This window comes from Lissotriton helveticus, chromosome 11 (assembly GCF_964261635.1).
Source record: "Lissotriton helveticus chromosome 11, aLisHel1.1, whole genome shotgun sequence".
In the NCBI taxonomy this organism is placed as follows: Eukaryota; Metazoa; Chordata; class Amphibia; order Caudata; family Salamandridae; genus Lissotriton; species Lissotriton helveticus.
Genome location: NC_136072.1, coordinates 667,281,861 through 667,300,422, shown reverse-complemented (window position 1 = coordinate 667,300,422; position 18,562 = coordinate 667,281,861).

Sequence of the window (18,562 nt, the reverse complement as noted above, 5' to 3'; positions counted from 1 at the left end):
GCATATGTAGCTCACTTCTTCCCCTTGCCGGAGGAGGCCTGGGCATGGTAAAGATCCAAGGGTGAAGGGGACCCATCGGGGACAAAAGAGGATGACCTGCTGTGCTGGGTCAGTGGGAAGCCCAGGCATCCCCGCTGCCATCCCAACCACTCCGTAGTCCTGCCCTACTGAGGAGCATACAGGTAAAGAACGAGCACAGGTAGTGGCAGAGGTCTCTATGCATATTACAAACAGATATGAGGCCCAGCATCATTGCTGGAGGCTCCTAATTTAGTGGCCTTGGAAAAAGGAGGCCACTATCAAAAAAGAGAGAAGGGCATGTCGGAACTGTGACAATGCCATGGTGGTGAGTGATGAAGGGCGATATCAGCTGAACATGATTTGGGGGAAAGGGTTCTAGTGGGTCCTGGTCAATCCCAAAAGGGAGGGACATGACTCACCAAAACACAAACTGCGGACTTTAGCTCAGAGAGACCTGTTTAAGGACTTTTGCTACAGAGTTCCCTCTCAGCCCACTCTGTCATAGACCTCTGCAAGGACATTGCTAGCATTGGGTCAAGAACTAGTTGATTGACACATTAAATTGGGCCTTATGTCACGATGCATGTTAGCACTCAAGCCAAGGGTGTGGGAGTTATTGTTTTGTTACAGTTTCAGGTGTGTGTTCCGATGGGGTGGAGCAATACAGGGAGGGGATGGGAAAGCTGGCGGGGGAGGCTGAAGGGATGTTCACAGGTGCTTGGCCTTGGGAATATGGCTACAACCTATGATGTGCTCACCTGGAGTATGAGGGACATGGCAACTCCGGTGAGATGTATACCTTAGACACAGCTGATACATATTGCATGCATCCAAGAGTTACATCTTACAAGTGTGGAACTTGCATCATGGTCACTGCCAGGTAGGTGGACTGCATCCATAGCCCTTGCTAACCCATAGCGGCGTGTGTAAACCAGAGGTCTTACCTCCCACGGGGCTGCTGTAGCCCATGCCTCAGTGGAGGGCTATAAAGGAATAACAGGACCCACCTGTGTATTGCTAACCACGAGCAGGCTCTTACTCTAATGATCAATCGACGCATGTATTATCAGAGCCCCGCAACTAGTCAGAAGTATCCTGGCCATTTCTCGGCACTGTTTGCTTACTCTACTACCGCATGTCGCAACTAAGGTTTATTGAAGTTTTTTTTCAAGTCCAGGAACAACATTATTTTGTCGAATATAACAAATTTTCAAAATATAGAGCACATATAATTGCGGGTCAGATAGAGCTTTAATTAGTGGCTTTCTAGATGAAGGCGATCCTTTATCACACTGGAAGAATTGTCCTAATTAGTCACAGCAAGATTTCATTTCTGCTAATAAGACTGTACCAACAATTAATTGATTAATTTTTTAGACGTTATTTGTATTGTACATATCGTTTTTTGGTCATATGCAATCAAGTAAGTAAGTAGTTTTATTGTTTATGTGTGATTCAAATGCTGATGCAATTGCAAGATGAATGAAAGGTCATGGGTTATTTGCACAGTCTACATTGTATGTATAATAAGTCACTGTGTTTCTCACATTTATAATACATGGACAAAATATTTAAATATATTGAAAAATGTATATAAAAATAAAATAAAGAATATATCATCTTTGAATGTATTTTCATTCATCTTTTTTCATGTTGTCCACACACAATTTGTGCCTAGCTTTATCACTTTCATCTCAATCATACTTCATTGTGTAGTTTTTATACAATATTAGAATATTCTTGAGAGTAGCCCTAGGTTTTTCTACATTAAGAACTTGAGAAGGTATCCAGGCAATGAGTGGGCAGGTGTTTGAGACTGGGTAGTTGACATGCGCAAGAGGAGTCCTCATCAGGATAGCCCCAGGAGTACTCACCATACACAACAGAGTGGTGGTAGACACAGAACGCAGGTGTGTACTATTAGTAGGTGTACTAGATGGCCAGCCTTTATCCCTGGTGTCCCTGTATGCACCTAAAACGCTCCAGGGTGAGTTTTTTTAACACCTTGTCCCTACTCTGCTCCTATATCCTTAGGTTCCAGGGATTTGGGGTGGAGATTTTAATTATATTCACAGCACAGAAGTGGATCCCTCAGGGTCCCCCTTCCCTGGAACACAGGGAATTCATGCGATTTGGCAATGGACAGAAGCAGTGCAGCTGCATTAGGTCTGGTGATTGGGACACCCTGTGCAGGCGGTGTACTCATACTATGCCCCTGTACATCACATATGCACCAGACTAGACCATATTTTCGGTTATATCTATTTTTGGCCCAGTGTGTCACCTGGGAAGACCTGATAAACTAAAGAGAGACTACCCTGCCCAAAACCACTACAAAATGAGTATCTCACCTTAAGATGGGATACTTATTTCCCATGCTTGACTAAGCTATCTATATCAATACAATACGCTAATATACATTTATGTGCATTTAATACAAAACTATTCCAAAATACATTTGAGATTACTTACAGTTATAATTTCAGTTTAGGGCTAAAAGAGTTATGTTTTTACTCTTTTCAACACAATATGAATGAAAATATAATTTAGCAGCCCACTATAAAAACATAGTACACATACTACTATCATTCAGCACACCAAATACAGTCAAACTTCCTTCAAAACCACCTTATACATGTAATAAGTTACATAAACAAGGACACAAAATCAGAAAGCAACAAAAATGGGATTTAAGAATACCACAGTATAATTTCAAGAAACATATATTATACACATTAAATTGAACCACTAAGGGGGATATTCACAAGGACTTATTATTATTATTATTATTTATAATACTTCTAGAGCGCACTGTCACCTTGCAGCATCCTGGCGCTAAACCTTTTCAGAGATACACAATTGTGAGGCCACGCAACAGCAGTTAACTAAATCTTCAGGAAGAGCCAGGTTTTTAGCCTTTTTCTAAAAGGCAGAAGCTCATTAACTTGCCTAAGTTCCAGAGGCAGTGCATTCCAGAGCCTGGCAGCTGCCACCTCAAAAGATCTGCCACCTGACCTCACCTTCCTAAATTTTGGTGCCTTCACTAACTTTGCCCCTGAGGAGCGCAAGGGTCTCGTGGGCACATACCAGGAAAATTTATTTTGAAAGGAGACCGACCCCATCCTATTCAGAGCCTTAAACAGTAGACAAAGAGATTTGAACTGAACTCTTTGTCTCAGCGGCAGCCAGTGTAGTTCCGCCAATGCCTGCGAGGAAGAGGACCTTTCTGGCCAGCCAAGGACTAATTTGGCTGCCATGGACTGGATCCTTTGCAACCTATCCAATAAAAAATTAGGAGCTTCCAGCAACAGGGCATTACAGTAGTCCAACCTACTGAGGATAGTGCTGCATCAATGTGCGAGCCAAGGAGGGAATCAGAGGAAAAATCTTCCTCAGTGAGCAAGACAGCAACCCACTGTTTTTGTCACCTGCGCTTCCAGAGTTAGCTGACAATCAAAGATCACACCTAGGTTACGGACTGTCTTTACAGGCTGCACTGGGGTCGGGGTATCCAAGGGCCAAAAATTGCTGGGCAACCTGGGAGGGAGCCATTTCCGTGGTGCAATAAAGCACCTCCGTTTTATCAGCATTAAATTGCAGCAAGTTTTCCCTAAGCCACAATGCTGTGTCCCGCAAACAGCTATGAAACCTTTCCAATGAAGTTGACTGGTCCCCTTCCAGACAAATGATGAACTGGGTGTCATCAGCATAATTTATGATGTTAATTTTATGTTTTCTGATGAACCTCATTAGCGGTTTCATGTAGATATTAAAAAGTATAGGGCTGATGGCCGAGCCCTGCGGTACACCGTGCAGAATATTGTTAAAAGAAGATTGAAAAGGAGAAAGAGACACTGCCTGCTGTCTGTCCTGTAGAAAGGACTGGAACAATTTCATGGCAAGCCCCGTTACCCCTACCAACCTCAGCCTTCTCAACAAGATTCGGTGGTTGACCGTGTCGAAGGCGGCCAACAGGTCAAGCAGAATGAGTACTGCTGACTGACCCCTGTCAGACCGCCTTCTAAGTTCGTCCATCACGGTCACCAAGGCCGTCTCGGTGCCGTGAGATGGTCGAAAACCAAATTGGACCTCCTCCAATAGGTCATGTTGTTCTAGGAATTTGGAGAGAGTGCTGCTAACCACCCGTTCCACAATTTTCCCCGGAAAGGGCAGGAGGGATATGGGCCTATAGTTCTTAGGGCAATTAGGGTCCAGAGATTACTTTTTTAGCAAGGGTGTCACCATCGCTTGCTTCCATTGAGATGGGGCAGTTCCAGCAGTAAGTGACTGATTACAGATCTGATGAAGTGTAGGAAATAGCTCATCCTTAAACTCCTTCCAGATTTTACAGGGCAGCGGGTCTAAGGGAGAACCAGAAGGAATCCCTTTTGCAATTCCGTAAAAGTCCTCTGCTTCAAGGGGTGGGAATTCAGATAGAGCAGCGCCTGCCTCTTCCAGTGCAGTTCCAAGCGTTTCCCCCCTCAAAGCTTCTCCCAACTCAGGTTGAGGAAAAACCACCTCAGTGTTATCAAGTTGAGGAGTGGCCCCGCATAGATCGTCAATAATCTTTTTAATTTTATTGTGGAAGAACCCCGCTAGGTTCTCACATAGTTCTTGGGAAGGGGGATCACATTTTAACACAATCTGGATTAGTCAGACTATTCAGAATGTTGAAGATGCTTCTAGAGCTATTAGGAGCATTAAAGATCAAGGAAGAAAATTGTTCAGCCTTGGCCTTATTTATCGCTTTCTTATTGTCCCCCATCTTAATTTTCCAGGTGCATTTATCCTCTTCATTATACCCATACCTCCATTTCCTTTCTGCATGTTTGCAGTCATGTTTCATTTTTTTTTAATTTTCATTGAACCAGGAGGCGAGGGTCTACCCCTCTTGCGATGTTTCTTTAAAGGGGCTAACGAGTACAGGGCTGACATAATTTTAGAGCAGAGCACCGAGTAATTCTCCTCAACTCGCAATCAGAGGAGAAGCAATCTTCAATCAGGAACAGTGGATCCGACCCTCTTTTGCATAGCAGAGTTTTCCAGTCTCTACTCAAAAATTCACACCTCGGATCAGCTACACAAGGCTCTTGCCTAACATTGTTCACATGAAATTTAACCAAAAAATGGTCTGTCCCGACCAAAGGTAAAACTTCCCCCATGAACAAATGATTAGCCTCTGAGAAAATGAAATCTACAATATGCCCGCCATTATGAGTGACCTTGGATACTTGCTGGAAAAGACCAAGGCCTTCACATGACTGCAAGATATTGGCACATCCCCCATCTAAAGGGCCATTAAGCCAGAGATTAAAATCCCCTAAGATCATCAGTCTACAGTGGGTAGCAGCCATATTAGTAAAGGTCTCCAGCAATACTTGCTGCTGTTGAAGACTAAAGGCCCCCGGGGGTCTGTAGCATATGATCCCAGTTAAAGCCTGGGCAGAAGCATCCTCAATGACAAAGCCTAAAAGCTCAAATCCTGGAACCATATCCACTTCTATAGTAGCCACTTTAAGGTGTCCTTGTAAATAAGCCCAACATCCCCCCCTTCCCTTGGCTCTTGGTTTATGAAGAAACTTATAGCCGGGCGGGCACGCTGGGCCCAGGTCAACATCACAATCTGTGCACGTCCAGGTCTCTGTCATGACAGCACCTCCAGATCATGAGTTTCCAAAAACAGTTCGATTTCCGCCTTATGCTTAGGTAATGATCTGACATTTAGGAGCCCACAAGAGAGGAGACCCGTGGCCAGGAAATCAGACATAGGCAAAGCCGACTCCTCAAAACAAACAGTCCCCCTACCCTTGCCCATAACATTCAGGAGACAAAGTTCAGCCCTAGAGTAACCGAGCAACTGGTGCCCGCTGACGATGTCCACCTCCCTAAGACCACGGGCAGCGTGGCTGGCACTAGGTGCTTCCTTGGGGCGGACGGGCACAGACGAGCTTGTCTTTGGCGCCGCTGGCACGTCCGCTGCGCGCTCGTGTCAGCATCAGTTTAAATGTCCTCCAGCCCCCAACAACTAGAGCGCTAACTCCAAGATGGCAGGACCGCTCGCACGGACGGCCCGACCAATCAAGGAGAGTAAATTACATGAAGTACCAGGCAGGCGCAGTCCTATATTTTTATTAAAACACAATAGAATCGTTAAAAACGGGGGCCCAATGCAGGTAACCACTGTCCTATATTTTATTAAAACACAATAGAATCGTTAAAAAAGCGGGTGCCCAATGCAGGTAACCACTGTCAAGCTGCCTACCAGCGCGTTACTCTGAAAGGCAGGAACAAACGCTTATCTCCGATTTATCTCCACCTTAACGCATCAAAAGTGGAGATAGATTTAACACCCCATTCACAAGCTGGTGCAAACAGCAGACATCGCCAGTATTCCCGAGATAACTGCCCCAAAATGTATATCCACAGTGGACCCCACCAACCAACCCATAATGAGATGCAGAGTAGGTTTTCCAGTGCAAAAACACACGAAAAAACCAAAACACCACTTTTTTTTTTAACTTCATTTTCCATTTTTCCAATCCAAAAACATTATACAAATGTAGTTCTTCACCAATACGTCAGTATACATTGTGAAGCCATATCCATAACAATAATTATCACAGTTAGCAATCCTTGAAATAATTACCAGGCAATGAAAGACTGTTGCATTCACAGTGTGTCGTGTAAAATAAAAGGGAAACAAGAGAGGGAACCTTGTCGATAACACCAGCCCAGAAAGTAAGTATTTATGTTCAGTGTGCGTTGAATAGTCATATATATGAGTGTCACTCAGCATCAATAATACAATAGAGCAGTAGCATTTGCAGAGACACAGCTACCCCACGCCCTCCGGGACTATGCCCTATTCCAATTGTAGATCTGAGTCTTGGGGTAGTGTCTCAATGTATGCCAGGTACGGGCCCCATATAACTTTGGGACGGGACGAGCTAGGCATCACACGTGCGTATATTTTACTATCGACATTACAATACGCTAGACTATGCAGCTAATTCTGGACGCTCGGGGCAGGTTTGCACCCCCAATGGATGGCCACTTCTCGCTTCACCAGCAGCAGGCCTAGTGATGCAAACCGCCAAACCTTTTTAGGGAAGTTCACTGTATAACCCAGCAAGGCCACCTCCAGGGTGGGAGTCAGAGAGAGATTGGGCATTTTCCCTAGTGTGTAATGTATGCTTTTCCAGTAGTGTTGCATTTTCGAGCATGTCCAGGTGAGATGTGCAAAATCAGCCTGAGGGACGGAGCATTTACAGCAGTTGTGTGGTTTGGAAGGGTCGATCTTGTGGGCCAATTCTGGAGTGACATATGTGCGGCGTAAGAATTTAAAAGGTAGAAGCTTGTGTCTGATGTTCAGCGAGATGTCTTGTGTAACCGAGCAACATTTGGCTCATTGCTCATCTGTAATTGTCATTCCCAAATCCACTTCCCATGCCCTACGGATTTTGCTGTCATCAACTGGTTTCAGTGCTGCACATGCCTTGTAAAGCTTTGAAGTTAGATGTATGTTGTCTGCATTTTCAATCACCATAGCGACGGAAGGGAAAGAGGTGGGCTCATCCGGGAAGGATGGGAAGGTGGAGAGTAGGGCAGAGCGGATGCGGCCCCTGACAAACCTGTCCATAATGGTGTCTGTTTGTAAACGAGTGTCTTCTGTTAGGGAATAAACGTGGCCATATGGATAGAGGTCACCTATCTGTGAGAGTTCAAATTTGGGAAGAGTGCGCTGAACCAATCGCTCTCCCGTGATTGGCATCAAACGGGGGTTTACGATGGGCAGAGCCGAGGAGTAAAACAGTTCTGTACCTGTGATCGGCAAAGTTTCTTCCATGCCCAAATCGTGGAGGAAACGGTTTGTTTATCCAATGGATCTCTGGGGAAGCCCACAGGCAGAATGCCCGAGAGCTGTCCAGGAAGAACAAGATCAGCTTCTGTCCATAGATATGAGATTCGAGCATCAGGGTGATACCACAAATAAGCATAGCTACATTGGGCAACTAAATAATATAACTGCAGATCTGGAACATTATATCCCCCTCTCTCATAGGGTAACGTGAGGACAGACCATCGGCAATGGGCAGGTTTCCCACCCCAAATCAATCAGAGATGCTACAGAGTTCCAGCCCACTCTGACATAGACCTCTGCAAGGACATTGCTAGCATTGGGTCAAGAACTAGTTGATTGACACAATAAATTGGGCCTTATGTGACGATGCATGTTAGCATTTAAGCCAAGGGTGTGGGAGTTATTGTTTTGTTACAGTTTCAGGTTTGTGTTCCGATGGGGTGGAGCAATACAGGGAGGGGAGGGGAATGCTGAAGGGATATTCACCGGTGCTTGGCCCAGGTAATAGCATAATATGTTATGGCTACATCCTATGATGTGCTCAACTGGAGTATCAGGGACATGGCGACTCTGGTGAGACGTCACAGGTCGTATGCATACCTTAGACAGAGCCTCCCTGCATGCCGCGCTCAAAGTCGTTGATGTGGGTGAAATGCGGAGCTCTGGAGTCTGGGCGGAACATGAGAGGAGATCGTCTGCCTCGGGTGTGCCCACTGGAGCCTGACCGGACCTGACTGGGACACGGGAGAGGATCGTCTGCCTTCCCGGATAGGAGCGGAGGACTGGGGCCTGAATACGAAGGGGTCTACCTTCATGCATGCTGATCCCTCCCGGCGTCGATCTGAGCACTGGCTCTGACGAAGGGCAGAGCGGAGCAAGTTCTCCGCACAGGAGAGCTCAGATAGTGGAGCCTATCCTGAGACGGAGAAATGGCGGCTTCCACAGCAGGAGATTGAGCGGCGCCCGGGTCTCGGCAACAGGGAGTGGTGTAGACCCGGGAGACAGGGACGGACTGAGAGCGTCGCCACTTCGCTCATCACTGGAGCAGGCGGAGGCCGGCTCTGCTGGAAACAGGCAGCACGAAGGAACGAGCTCGTTGTGTGGCTCACCCCTCCTGTATTTCAGCGCGGAAGAGAAACGGAGTCACGCTGGGAGAGGGTGGATACAACTGTCCACAGCGCGGAACCAGAGCTAAAGGTTTTGGAGACAGACGGACAGCATCAGGGATCGACGGTGAGGCGCTCTGGTTTGTGTTTGTTTTTGCTTTGATATTGACTACTGGATGAGGTAGGGAGTTGATCTGCCTCTGGGAAATGGTAAACTAACTGAAGGACTATTTTTTTCACTGCGCTCCCCCACAACACAGAGCAAATTGCATATAGGATCGCCCCATTTATGTAACATTTCGGCACTGGAAGTGATGCCACCATTTTTTGCAGGGGAGGCTGCCTAAAATACAAAATGGAGCTAGACTAAAACTGAGATAGGACTAGGGGAACAGGAGGTTGTAGAGATCTTATCCAAAGAAGTCTGAGTGGGAATTGAAAGAGGACTGGCTCTTCTAGGAATCGGGTACATGAACAGAGACAAAGGACTTCACTTCTCTACAGTAGCTTTAGGGGCAGCCATTTTGGTAGGGGCAGAAATGAACTATTCTATCAACAAACTCTCTGATTGCTGAGCCAGAGACAAAGGACTCCACTCCTCCACAGTAGTTATAGGGGCAGCCCCTTTTTGTTAGGGGCAGATCTGAACGTCACTATTAACAAATTGTGCTGAACCATGGCAGGACATCACTTTAAATCTGAAGGAAGAAATTCATTCTCAATATTATACCCTCCCAGGCTCTCTAAAAATGCTTCCAAAACTTTTAAACAAAACCTACTCAGATCTAACCCTGAAACGCTTATTTTAGATCCCTCCCTCAACTTAAAAAAGGGTATGATTATAAATGACCTTATCTTCTTTACTACAAAAATGGATAAATGGAGAAATATCTTAAGTAACTCGTTGAAAGTACAGGAATCAAAAAACATTCCTTATGGAACAAAGTTGCTCATCACTATTTCGACACATTAAAAAACCTTGTCCACAGCGGCCTCACTGCAGGAAGTAACCAACCTTAGACAACCTGCTGTGTCTGAAGTAGGTAGTGCAAGGGATCCCCAACAGTCAAATCAAATTATAACACTGGATGGCATTAACACCAATGAAAAGCCTCATCCATGGAATTAGATGGATGGGATATGGCAGATCAATAATACGAATGAAAGTGTCAGAGTGTTAGGTTACTTAAACCACAATATTGAATCCCAATCGTTACCTCTGGATCTATTTGCCCCGAATGATAGCGAAACAGGAACTGGTAAGACGGTCTTATCCCAACAGCCACAGTAAGTATATCCTGCAACAAACAAGATAGATGACAGGGACTTCGACACTAATCTAGCATTAGTTACATCACCCATAGCCTCTACCTCCACTGCTACGCCGGAATTTAAACTTGACCAACTGACAAGACCGGTAAGTAGGTTGGAAAACACACAAGTCAAACTACTTAACTTGAAAGGAACGCAGTCGACCCGAGCAGAGAATTGCAAATCTGGTTCCAATCTTAATCTTAACCTCAATATAACAGGCACAGTCCCTGCAGAGATGTGCAAAGCTAGCCCTTCAACAGAGAAGAAACCCCCAACCACCATACAAAATAATCTAGCTACAGAAAAGTCTAGATCCAAACACACAAAGGGGGATCTTAATCATCTCTATGCTCAATCTAGTAAAACCTACAAAGCCATGCTTGCCGCCATCAGAGATATGAAGAACTTGTTTTGCTTATCAGAAAATTGGCTGTCAAAGATGGAGGCCCTTCAGTCCTCTTACTTTGCAACAAATGGACATCACTGCTCCACACCTTTAGCGACGTCAAAAAGAATCTGCCGCCCACGCACGCAACTCAACTACCTGTCAGACAATGAGTTAGCATCCAATATGTCCACTTATGATCCTTTTCAAATCTCGCAACCTAAGTTAGGCATAAACGCTATCCAAACTATTGTTTCTAGAACGGCTATACCGTCCCATGTTAACAATAGAGGGACTAATGCGAGCAACCTAAAGACAGTAACTCTATTGCCTGAAATGTCAGCTCCGCCAATGATCAACTCCCAGAAACCTATTTGTTGCATATTACTCAATTGTCGTTCAGCAAACAAACATGCGGCGGACATAGCCGACCTCATACTAAATCATGAAATAGACGTTACCATCTTAACCGAAACCTGGCTTTCTTTCTTGTCCTCCCCATGCTTAGACATGTTAGTCCCCCCAAACTACCAGATTATAAGACTAGACAGACAAGAGAGATTGGTTGGAGGCATCGCTTGCATTCATAGGTCAGACATTTACATTACTAAAACGCACTCTGACCCTCTAGACTCCTGCGAGTATCTAGGCATGTCCTTAAGATTATCAGACAACCAAAATGTAAACTCCATGCGTTCTACCACCCGCCTGGTACAAAGACCAAGTTCCTAGACCAAATGATGGAAATCATCACCATCAACTCTAGCCCCAATCAAATGATATCGTTATAGGGGACTTCAATTTTCATTGGGAGGATCAGGCGGACAAGCAAATCACACTCTTTAAAACCTTCCTGGAAGAACAATCTTTAGTACAGGGATGTAATCTCCCCACACACTCCAAAGGTTCAACCCTAGACTGGATAATAGCCAAAGAAAAAGCAATCGAAAATATTGTAATCACACCATGCGATTGGTCTGACCATCACATAATTACATTTGAAATTCCCCAGAGAAAATCTAAATCTACCTCACAGGCTATTAAGTCAAAAAAATGGACTAGGCACACCAGAGGAATCAATATGGAAAACGTAGCAGCTCGATGTGTAAACATGTTGCAGCCACCCACGAACGTGGTTGACGTCAATGACCTCACTCTGCACTATAACAAGGTTATCACGCATTATCGAGGAAATAGCCCCTCTAAAACTTAAGAAGAGGATCGCTGACAAAGACAAAAATCCATGGTTCAATAGTTCCCTAAATGAGGAAAGACGATCACTCAGACTTTCAGAGCGCAAGTAGCGTCAATACCCTACTTCACCCCATTTATGCCATCTGAGACAATCCAGGAAAGCTTATAATAAAAGCATCCTTAAATCAAAAAAATACTTTTTTAGGAAAGAATTAAACAATGCAATAAATAGGGCAAGGAAACTATTCTATATACTCAAAGAACAGTCGAATAAATCTGCAAAATCAACACCGGTCATCGCTTAAAAAAGCTTAAATAGCGAGGATTTCTCCATCTTCTTTACCGACAAAGCAAACACACTGGAGAGAGAACTTAAAAAATCAGCTGAAGATTTTTTTTTTTTTCAAAACTCTTTTTATTGAAAGATCACAATATAAACGCAGCCCTCCGAGCCCCAAAGGCACTGCAATCAGGTCATTCCAACAGCAATTACGATCCGTAAGTTATATAGATATATGCCCCGACCCTTAACAGCCCACCTCCCAAGAACCCCCACCCCACAACTCCCATCCCGTCCCCAACCCCCGGCCCTGCCCAGTGTTGCCATGTCTCCTTGCAAAACAGCAATGAAAAGAAAACAAATGCATCGTGTACTATATCACCCCCTGGCCACATCTCGCCGACCCTTCATCATCTCTAGACAGTGGCGGCGGCGCCAGCCATAACCCCCGGTAGTCTGCCCACCTTTTCCAAATTTTGTAATGTTTCTTAGGGCACCCTCTGGCCTCATAGACAGGGCGTTCCAATCCCATACAAAAGTCAAGGCCCTGTTTCCATACTGTCAATCTAGGCGCTCGAGGGTCTTTCCAGGCTTGTGCTATGTCCCGTTTCGCAAGAGTGAGGCCCAGCAACAGCAAATGTCTCTTGTAGATATTACCCGCCACGCCCTCAAGGACATAAAGGAGCCCTAGTTTGGGGGTGCGTGGGAGCTCCCAGCCAGCACCTCCGACCGGCAGTCCCATACATTGCTCCACCACTGCGCCAACCCATCACAGCTCCACACCCAGGTGTAAGAACGTGCCAACCGCCCGTCCGCACCTCAGACAATCGGTGGGCGCAATCAATCCTGCTTTCCACAGTCATTCCCTGGTGTAATAGGCCCTGTGTAAATATTTGAATTGAATAAAGCGCAGGCGCACAGCAATAGCCGCTCCTCAAGCGCCTCCCGCCAATCCTCCTCCTCCAAATCACCCACGTCCCCCGCCCGGACCTCCCGCAGATGTTGTAGGGACGATGAACAGTGTACCACAAGGGTCTGATAAATACGGGAGATCTTCTTGTACTCCAGTTCCCCCATGAACACTTTAGCTTCTATAGGGCTGAATTCGGGCCAAGAGTCGAGACCCTCCAAAGCGGGCATAATAGCATGGCGAAACTGCAAATATCTGAAAAACTGTGTCCTAGGCATGTCATATTCACGACTGAGGTCCTGAAACGATTTAAGAGATGTGCCCCGCATAACATGGCCCAGGTTCGAGATTCCAATGGAATCCCACCCCCTGAAACCTTGTAAGGACGCCAACGCTGGGAGACGGCTATTGAGCAATAGCGGAGTTTCCTCAGTAAGGTTGCCCCACCACCCCATTCTACGGAGAGCCTGGCGCCAGACCTGAAAGACCACTTGCATGGCATTGGGCAATCCTCTCTTCAGCCGCGCCGAGTACAGTAGAGTGTGGATCGTGTGCGGCCCCATCAAATAACGCTTCAGGGCGTAAGCCGGGTCGCCTCTGTCCCCGTACCACTATTCATTGAGGACGAGGAGGTGGGATGCCTGATAATATGATAGAATATCCGACGTGGCCAATCCCCCACAGTAGGTAGACAAAAAGCAGGTACCAAGAGCCACGCGAACAGCTCCCCCTGCCCACAAGAACTAGCCCAAAGCCGAGTTCACTTGCCGGAACCAATGCGGCAAAATCGGGAATGGGAGATTCTGTAACTGATATAGGAGTCTCGGGAGGGCAACCATCTTAAAGATCGCCGACCTGCCGTACAGATTAAGGGGCGTACGGGCCCAGGACTTCATTTCGGACTGTACCCGGTCCCACACCGGAAAAAATCAGCTGAAAATTTGGAAAGGGAGAAGGTTTCCTCAGATGAACTACAGTTCCAACAAGAACTCGACAAACCTGAGAACAACGCTCAATGGACAGGTTTCAATCTAATCAGTGAATTAGAATTATCTAAGATCATGTCATCCACCATACCTAACAACCATTATAACGACCCCCTACCAGCAAAGTGCTGGTCTTCACTTAACCACCTGTTAATCCCGTCGTATACTAAGATCATTAATGCTTCGTTATCACAAGGCCAAATTCCAGACTGCCTTAAAACAGGGCAAGTCATTCCTCTTCTAAAAAAACAAATGAAAACCCTTCTGATCCAAACAACTTTAGACCTGTTACAAACTTTTCCATGCTCGCTAAAGTTCTGGAAAAATGTGTCCAACAACAACTGAGTCATCACATTACGAATTTCAATCTACTAAACGATTTCCAATCGGGGTTCAGACCGAACCATAGTACAGAAACTGCAATACTGCAAATAGTAGATGACACTCTACTGGCTCTTGATCACAACGACACATGTCTCCTAATATTGTTGGACTTGTCGGCTGCGTTCGACACGGTAAACCATGACAAAATTCTGGATAGGCTGAAAAACAGAATGGGATTAGTTGGTATAGTACTTAAGTGGTTCAGCTCCTTCCTAGAGAATAGATCACCAAAATTCATTGTCAACCAAACCCTGTCAGGCTCTACCAGAAATACAATTGGAGTTCCACAAGGTTCAAAGTTATCCCCGGCGCTTTTCAATCTCTATGTACCACTTACAGCTATACTACAAAAAGCAAACATCTCATTTCATATGTACGCGGATGACACGCAGCTGTATATCAAGGTGACATCGACAGAAGATTTAAAAACTATGAATCAAGCCCTCACGAGAACCCTCCAATGGCTAACCCTGAATCACCTGAAGCTAAATCCGCAGAAAACGGAATTCCTACTGATTACACCTCAGAAAAGTAAACTCAAGATAGCGGACTGGTCCAACATTATCACTGCTTTAAAATGTACCCCAAAGATTGTCGACTCTACTAAATCTTTGGGAATTACCCTTGACAAAAATCTGAACATGATTGCACATATCAACACAATGGCAAAGAACGCCCGTTTCCATCTAAACTACCTGCGGAAACTAAAACCATTCCTAAATAAAACTGATCTTAAAACAGCAGTCCAGGCACTGGTCATCTCCAGGATAGAATATGGGTGCACTACTCTGGCAGGGCTTCCCAAAGACACAACAGCCCCTTTGAAAGCATGTCTAAATGCAGCCACAAGACTGATAACGGGATCCCAAAAATTCGACCACATCTCCCCTCACTTGAAAGTGCTCAACTGGCTACCCTTGGAAGCAAGAATTCACTTCAAAATAGCTTGCTTCACCCATAACGTATTGCACCATAAAATGCCAGTTTACCTTGCACAGAAAATCACGCTTTCAGGAGGAAACAGAAGCACCAGGAGCAAAGACAATCTACTTCTGAAGCCAGCTCGTTTTTGTAAGAAAAGAACTTATGACTGAGCGTTCTCTGGAGCAGCACCACGAATTTGGAATGCACTCCCCCCAAGCATTAGAAGAATTCCATCCATCGCTGCATTAAAAAAAGAAGCAAAATTATTTTATATGAGAAAATTTCTACAATAAGACCTTGCAGCAGTATATGTGGATCAAATCTATCCATGTTTACCTCCAGTCATCCACCAGCCTCTCGCATGTGGTGGTGTGACTTAATGTGTTCGGTACCAACTCAATTGTTGATTTAATTGTTGATTCACTATTTGCTTATACACTTCTCCAAAGTGTACTGTTGTATAGAGTTTGTAAATTGCAATCTATGCTTCCAAATGGTACTAATGTTGATACACGGCTGTAAAGCACTCTGATACCCCTCGCAGGGTCATGTTCGCGCTATATAAAACACTAAATAAATAAATAAATAAAAATACATATTGCATGCATCCAAGAGTTACATCTTACAAGGTTGGAACTTGCACCATGGTCACTGCCAGGTAGGCAGACTGCATCCATAACTCTTGCTAACCCATAGCGGTGTTTAGAATGTTTAGAATGGGAACCCTACCAGTCCATGAACGCACCTCAAAATGGAAACCCCCCTACCAAACGCTTGCCACCTGCCCGCACTGCAGCACTGAGCTTGAATCCATTCCACATGTCTTTTTTGTTTGCAGTGCCTACAAAAAGCCCCGATCCAAATGGCTAAAACCTGTCTGTCGCCTACTTGAGACCAGAGGCTATGCCCCAGCGTTAAGAATTTTACAATCTAACCCTAATACAGTATTGGCGTGTGGGGTAGCCAAATTCCTTAGCTGGGCATGGGTGATCAGATTTAAAGCTATGTGATGAATTTCTTTTTAGGTAATCTCCTGTTCTTTTCTTTTTTTCTTAAACAACTCAAAGCTGTAAATGGTTTAATACTGTTTTATCTTGTCTTTTTAATTATTTATTAAGTGTTTTTATTAATAACATGAATTGTATTTTTATTGTTATGTGCTTTTAAGATATTTCTATATCGAAATAAAGCTTTGTACTACTACTACCATAGCGGCGTGTGTAAAGCAGAGGTCTTAGCTCCCACGGGGCTGCTGTAGCCCATGCTTCAGTGGAGCGCTATAAAGGAATAACAGGACCCACATGTGTATTGCTAACCACAAGCAGGTTCTTACTCTAATCAATCAACGCATTTATTTAATTGAGACCATGGATCTTGTGCTTTTCCGTCGTGATTATCCTGAGCCTTGATTCTGACTGGTGGGTCTAAGCTTTCTATGTGAGGCATGCTGGTTTGACTTGGATTTGTCTCGACTCGTCTGGCTGAATGAGAGTGTTTCACCATCTCAGAGGATTTGTCCATCTTCGGCGAGCCCAACCAGCTATTATTTGCGATGTTTTTTCCAGAGCAGGGCGAGCCCGGTTCCACCCCGCTTTGACTATTTGCTCCTCTACCTGCCAAATTGATAGAGTCACTCACTCCTCTAATTCCGGTTGACGTTGGCGTTGCGGTTGTTTCCCCCAGAGGAAGTTGACAATTAGCCCCTATGAACAGTGATGTCTCAACTGGATTGCTGTGGGGAGGACTGCAGTCAATTTTACTTGATAAGAGTGGTGTTTGCAGCCCCTTTATGTTCCCAGTCTTGGAGTAAATAGCTGTTCCAGGGTCCTTCAGGAAAGAAAATGTTGTATATATCTTTGGCTGGAAGGCGCATATTTTTTTCCTCGCAGACATTCCTTCAATGGTTATGAGGCCATTTAAGTCCTTTAACAGTGTAAAAGGTGATAGTAACTGTGGTGATAACTGGGATGTCTGTGGCGCCAATTGCAACTGAGGGGGCAATTGGGAGGGCAGTGACTGTGTGCTGTCACCAAAAGCAACTGGAATCGGTGTGTCGGTTGCCACCAGGCCACGAGCTTTGCACACCGGTTGCCTCTCCGCAGATGGACTTAGGGGTGTGCTCCGCTTCCGCCTCCACCCAGGCGACGTGAGGATATTTGCCATTGTTTTTACATTTTTGCTTGAGGTTGCAGTTGGAGTTGAAGTTGTGCTTGAGATGTCCTTGTTAAGTTCTTCCTTGTAGGCATTGTGGGCATTGAGGCTTTTATTTCAGGATTTATTTGATTGAGTGCGGCGTCATTATTGGTTCAAGTTTCCTTTTTTTTACTTTAACTTAATTTTCGGTTCAAGGAAGGGCTGACTGACTTTAACAGATCTCCTTCCTCCTTTGTTGTTTTTGTTTTATTTGATAATTTGCGTTTTGATACTTTGATGTATGATATTCAGATGATTCCTCTCTGCAAACCCCCCTGACGGATTAATCGCAGGGTTATTCGCTTTACCCTAGATTGGCACTGGGTCCAGTCCTTAGTCTTGAGCCTGATTCTGGCTGTCTGGCTAGACTCCTAACTGTGAGTCGTGGGGGTAGACTATCAATACTATTGCTTTTACCGCTGTATAGTCCTAGCTGCAGTGGTTGATGCGTTGAGGGCAATAGTGCTGGCGGTGTTGGAGCCTCTACTTTCTTCTGGTGTTCTTGGATCCTTGTACCATGCAGAGCCCCCCTGGGAGCGGGGTACAGAGGTTACAGAAGCTGTGTCTGGCTGCCCTTATTTTGTAATTTTATCCGCTGAGTGCGGCGTAGAAGGCACAGAAGAAGAAGGTGGGGCAAGTCAAGGTGAGGCAAGGTATGGTATGGTTTGGTGAGGCAGTAAACAGTAAAGCAGTGAAGCAATGCAGGAACTGGAGAGTAGGGCACACTGGGCTCTGCAGGCTGCACCCAACCTAGTTGGGCCGCCTCTGCAGCACCTGGGCACAGCACTTCGCGTTTGGCACTAATGCAACCGCGCTCCCCCGCCTATTTACCTCAGCCTTCAACGCGGCAGCTTCTCCACTATCTCGGCCGCTTCAGATGCTATCGCGTCCGGATACGCGACCAAATCCGCGTTCAGCGGGCTCCAGGCTCCCAGTTCCACAGCTCCTCCTTGGCTCTGGAAGCTGATGCTCCCGGGGTCAGCTGCCGCCTCCTCGCAGTTCGC